This window comes from Arachis ipaensis, chromosome B02 (genome assembly GCF_000816755.2).
Source record: "Arachis ipaensis cultivar K30076 chromosome B02, Araip1.1, whole genome shotgun sequence".
Taxonomy (NCBI): Eukaryota; Viridiplantae; Streptophyta; class Magnoliopsida; order Fabales; family Fabaceae; genus Arachis; species Arachis ipaensis.
Window position 1 is genome coordinate 83990621 of NC_029786.2, and position 6213 is coordinate 83996833.

The following is a 6213-nucleotide window of genomic DNA, read 5'->3' on the forward strand; positions in this document are numbered from 1 at the left end:
TCATTAATATAATGAGCTAAAGCTCATCTTCTCCCATTCAGCATACAAACACGCTGTGGATGCTCAAAAGGGGGAAGAACATGTGGTAAGTTCACAAACTATTTCCATTCAAATTCTTGTAACTTTTGATCCGGAGTTCCGATCGCCGCACCGTTTGTGGCCACGCGACCGCAGGGTTGAACTCTACAAAGCCCAGTATGTTGTAAGGTAAGAAAACCACTTTCTCAGTTTCAATTTCCTGTTCTAAAATCTGAAAATGGTATGGTCTTGGGTGTTGCGATTTGTGGTTAATTTGATGTTTTAGGATCAAATTAACTTGAGGAATTATTGGGTCTTGGCTTAATTGAGACACATACAAGATAAGAATCCTTAACCCTAGTGAATCCCTTAGTTAATTGTAGTTTTGGTACTAAAATTTGGTATACATATGTGATGTTATGTAATAGGTGATGTATGTATAAGAATTGAAGCATATTTGTGGAAATTGGAGGCTTGGAAATTGGTATTGGTTGCTGAATTTTTGGTGTGAGGGCTTGCAATCTGGCCTAGTAGGTTGTCTTGGGTGATACGAGGAAAACAGCCAAGGTATGGTTTAGGTTTCTCGTATTTAATATATAATGTACTGTGAAAACTTAGGCTAGATGACTATAAGATAGGAATGAATGTATGAGTATGTAAATTGTGTAGTGTGTAACATCCTACCACACAGAGCTTTAAGCTTAAGCCGTAAAACAGAGGTGGTGTGGTATTACGCCCTCTAAAATAAAATATATACGTAATAATATTGAAAAGGATATAGTATACGAGGAGCCTTGAAAAGATGGATAAAGCGAAATCGCAAAATAAAAAGCGCAACGCTCAGGAAAAGAGATTACTTGCGTGTGAAGAAATCTAAAGCTCATAAGCATAACTAAACAGGAAATAGGTATAGAAGGTCAAGAGTACTAAATAACAAGCTCCTAATTCAGCCTGCGAAGCTAAGGCTGGTCGGAGGATAATTACATACATATATACATAGCCCGAAGCCCAAAAATACATACATATAATCCTATTTCTCCATAAAACTCTAAGACGTATAAAAGTAAAGCAGTAATATACACAAGAGGAGAGTCTAATACATATACATATCAAAATATTAGAAGCCCCACAATGAAACCACTTTGCGGTAGAACTCCAAACGCCTAGCGAGGTGCCTCTCGACCTGCATCTGAAAAATACAACATAGTATGGGGTGAGAACCGGAGGTTCTCATCATGGTAAAGGTGTCATGCATATAAGATATAAGGTTCTGGGAATGCCAGAGGCAATCCTAGAACACCGACACTCAGATATAAAGCTTAAAGAGTTAAATAGAAACCATAAATGGGTGGTCTTCTAAGGGTTCTTAAGCCTAACGAAACTTATCTTGAACTCTAAACTTTTCCACCTTTCCTCCGTTCCTCCATCTCCGATGAATTCGCATAGACAAACAAGAAAAAAAGACAAGCACAAGTAATTCACAAGTAATACAGATAACATCTATAGCAAATAGCAGATTATAATCACGTAGGCAATCCCAAATAATTCACAACTAAGCAATTCAAACAATATGTATATAATGCATGCCTATCCTATGGCTAATGAGTCACATCTGTCAGTTATCAAGCCAACCCAACAAGTCCAGTTGCTAAACCCTAAACTGCCCCCGACGGACATCTCCAAGAGTCTATGCATAGCTTTTTCTCAGATATATAAAATTGCTCAATGGGGTTCACATCCCCGGGAATTTATAAGTGCCCGGTCACACTTACATCGTAGGGTCAACAGAGTATCGAGTCTCAACCTGGAACACGTGGTGGCAAGCCACGGTACTTTACCCAGGAAAACTCGTATCTCAGATAATTGAGTGCATAATCCAAATAATATTCATAATCAATGTAATCTTTGTATAATCATATCATATAAGCCATGGTACCATATACACTCCAAATATACACATTTTCAAATTCAATTCATCACTTTTTTCACTTTACTTCACCCCCAAGTTACCTCAATTTTCTAACTCCATCTTACTACTAGAGTTACTACTATGATTTTGGGCTAAAAGAGTGAAAATAGAGGTTTAGAAGTTTGAAATTAGACGTAAAAACACAAAATCTAGTTTTTGCTGAAACAGGGGCCATGCGTACACATGGGTACGTGCTTGGACCAAGACGGGTACGCATAGCCATTCTCGCGTACACATGCAAACCAGGTAGAATCGACTGGTCACATATGAGGAATTTTGCGTACGCATAGACCCCGGGTCACGCATACGCGTGGGCCATGCATACCCGTGGACGTACATCTTGGCCCACTTCGCGTACGCAGCTCCCTTTATGCGTACGCATGTGCATGAAACAGAGATGCATGGTCGCGTAAGGAAGGTTCACGTATGCAAAAATCCCAGGTCACGCGTACGTGTGGGCGTACATTTTATCAAAAATTTAACTAAGTCTGAAAAGATGCAGAATTTTCAATTTTAAACCCCAAACTTCCGATGCGCATAACTTTTTTGTTTTAAATCATTTTTCTTCTGTTCTTCAAATGGCGTAAACTTCACGAACCCAATTTTCATATAAAATAGATTTGAAACCATTTGGGGGTCCGGAAGCCTAGTTATGACTCGCCGAAGTTCAGTCAAAAACCAAATTTATACAAAACTTCCAAACCTCAACTTTCTTAAAAACTCAACTTCAATTCAACTTACCATACCCATAAATTATTAACCCAACACATCTTCCTCAACACCACAACAACCACCATGTCTTATTACTATATCTCAATTCAACAATATCATGCATCAATCTCTCAAACACATCAACAAAATCGTAATTCACCTATCCTAGACATATACATTATGTCATCAAGTCAATAATCATCAATTCATCAATTCACATCCTAATATTATCATCATTAGCAATCACACAATCAAATACACAACTCATATCACAAATCATCACAAGGGTACTAAGCATTAAACATTCCTTTACGTTCCAACCTATCCTATGGTCGTCTAGTCTAAGTTTTCACAGAATATTATATATTAAATACGCGAAACCTAAACCATATCTTGGCTGATTTTCATGTATTATCCAAGGCAACCCACTAATGCACCAAATACAGCCCCAAGAGGTCCAAAATCTCCAAGGCAATGATTCCCCAAACTCCACCAAGCTTCCAAATCACTTATACACAATCCTAATACAAATATATCATACATACATACTCAAGATTCAAAATTTAGCATATTAAAACCAATAATTGGCAAGGGTTAGTGATCCTCACCGTACGCGCGGACCAAGGAGCCAAGTCCAACAAGTTCCGCAAGCTAGATCGAACCTAGAGAACCAAAATCAACAAATTTTCAACTTGGATACTCACAATTTTCAAAATTTAAGGGGTAGAAAGACTGGGGTTATACAGTGACTTACCTATGAAATTGTCTGATGGATTCTGGTGCACGAAATTGTGATCTCAGGTAACGGTGCCAGAAACTCTGTACGCACGTCTTAATAAATCATTTTTCATTCACAACTTCGATACAACTAACCAGCAAGTGCACTGGGTCGTCCAAGTAATAAACCTTACGTGAGTAAGGGTCGATCCCACGGAGATTGTTGGTATGAAGCAAGCTATGGTCACCTTGTAAATCTCAGTCAGGCGGATATCAAAAGGTTAGGGAGTTTTCGAATATTAATAATAAATAGAAAATAAGGATAGAAATACTTATGTAATTCATTGGTTAGAATTTCAGATAAGTGTATAGAGATGCAGTCGTTCCTCTAAACCTCTACTTTCCCGCTGTCTTCATCCAATCAATCCTACTCCTTTCCATGGTTGGCTTTATGTAAGGAGATCACCGCTGTCAATGGCTACTTTTAATCCTCTCTGGAAAATGGTCCGATGCGCTGTCACTGCATGGCTAATCGTCTGGAGGCATCACCCTTGCCAATGGCTGCATCCTGTCCTCTTGTGAAAATGGTCCAAATGCTCTGTCACAGCACGACTAATCATCTGAGGTTCTTGATCATACTGGAATAGGATTCACCCTCCTTTTGCGTCTGTCACTACGCCCAGTATTCGCGAGTTTGAAACTCGTCACAGTCATTCAATCCCAGAGTCCTACTCGGAATACCACAGACAAGGTTTAGACTTTCCGGACTCTCATGAATGCCGCCATCAATCTAGCTTATACCATGAAGATTCTGGACGTTTAACTCCAGACAGCAGCGTAGAACTGGCGTTCAATGCCCTTTTACGTCGTTTAAACTCGGCCAAAGTATGGACTATTATACATTGATGGAAAGCCCTGGATGTCTACTTTCCAACGCAATTAGAAGCGCGCCATTTTGAGTTCTGTAGCTCCAGAAAATCCACTTTGAGTGCAGGGAGGTCAGAATCCAACAGCATCAGCAGTCCTTCTTCAACCTCTGAATCTGATTTTTGCTCAAGTCCCTCAATTTCAGCCAGAAATTACCTGAAATCACAGAAAAATATACAAACTCATAGTAAAGTCCAGAAATGTGAATTTTAATTAAAAACTAATAAAAATATACTCAAAACTAACTAAATCATACTGAAAACTATGTAAAAACAATGCCAAAAAGCGTATAAATTATCCGCTCATCACAACACCAAACTTAAATTGTTGCTTGTCCCCAAGCAACTGAAAATTAAATAGGATAAAAATAAGAGAATATACTATAAATTCTAAACTATCAATGAAACATAGCTCCAATTAAATGAGCGAGACTTGTAGCTTTTTGCCTCTTGAATAGTTTTGGCATCTCACTTTATCCATTGAAGTTCAGAATGATTGGCATCTATAGGAACTCAGAGTTCAGATAGTGTTATTGATTCTCCTAGTTCAGTATGATGATTCTTGAACACAGCTATTTTATGAGTCTTGGCCGTGGCCCTAAGCACTTTGTTTTCTAATATTACCACCGGATACATAAATGCCACAGACACATAATTGGGTGAACCTTTTCAGATTATGACTCAGCTTTGCTAAAGTCCCCAATTAGAGGTGTCCAGGGTTCTTAAGCACACTCTTCTTTTGCTTTGGAGCTTGACTTTAACCGCTCAGCCTCAAGTTTTCACTTGACACCTTCACGCCACAAGCACATGGTTAGGGACAGCTTGGTTTAGCCGCTTTGGCCAGGATTTTATTCCTTTAGGCCCTCCTATCCACTGATGCTCAAAGCCTTGGGATCCTTTTTATTTACCCTTGCCTTTTGGTTTTAAGGGTTATTGGCTTTTTGCTCTTGCCTCTTGGTTTTAAGAGCTTTTGGCTTTTTCTGCTTGCTTTTTCTTTCTATTTTTTTTCGCTATTTTTTTTCTGCAAGCTTTGTTCTTTGCTGCTTTTTCTTGCTTCAAGAATCATTTTTATGATTTTTCAGATTATCAAATAACATGTCTCCTTATCATCATTCTTTCAAGAACGAACATATTTAACAATCTTAAACAACAACTTCAAAAGACATATGCACTGTTCAGGCATTCATTCAGAAAATAAGAAGCATTGTCACCACATCAATATAATTAAACTAAGTTCAAGGATAAATTTGAAACTCATGTACTTCTTGTTCTTTTGAATTAAAACATTTTTCATTTAAGAGAGGTGATGGATTCATAGGACATTCATAACTTTTAAGACAAAGTTACTAACTACTAATGATCATGTAATGAAGACACAAATATGGATAAGCACTTAACATAGAGAAAACGAAAAACAGAAAATAAGAACAAGGAATGAGTCCACCTTAGTGATGGTGGCGTTTCCTTCTTGAGGAACCAATGATGTCCTTGAGCTCTTCTATGTCTCTTCCTTGTCTTTGTTGCTCCTCCCTCATTGCTTTTTGATCTTCTCTTATTTCATGAAGGATGATGGAGTGCTCTTGATGTTCCACCCTTAATTGTCCCATGTTGGAACTTAATTCTCCTAGGGAGGTGTTGATTTGCTCCCAATAGTTTTGTGGAGGCAAATGCATTTGAGGCATTTTCGGGATCTCATGGTGATGAGCTTCATGCGCCTCTTGAGCTCCATGAATAGACTCTCTTGCTTGCTCTATCCTTTTCTTAGTGATGGGCTTCTCTTCCTCAATAGAAATGTCTTCTTCTATGGAAGCTCCAGCTGAGTAACATAGATGGCAGATAAGATGAGGAAAAGCTAGCCTTGCCCCAGGAGAG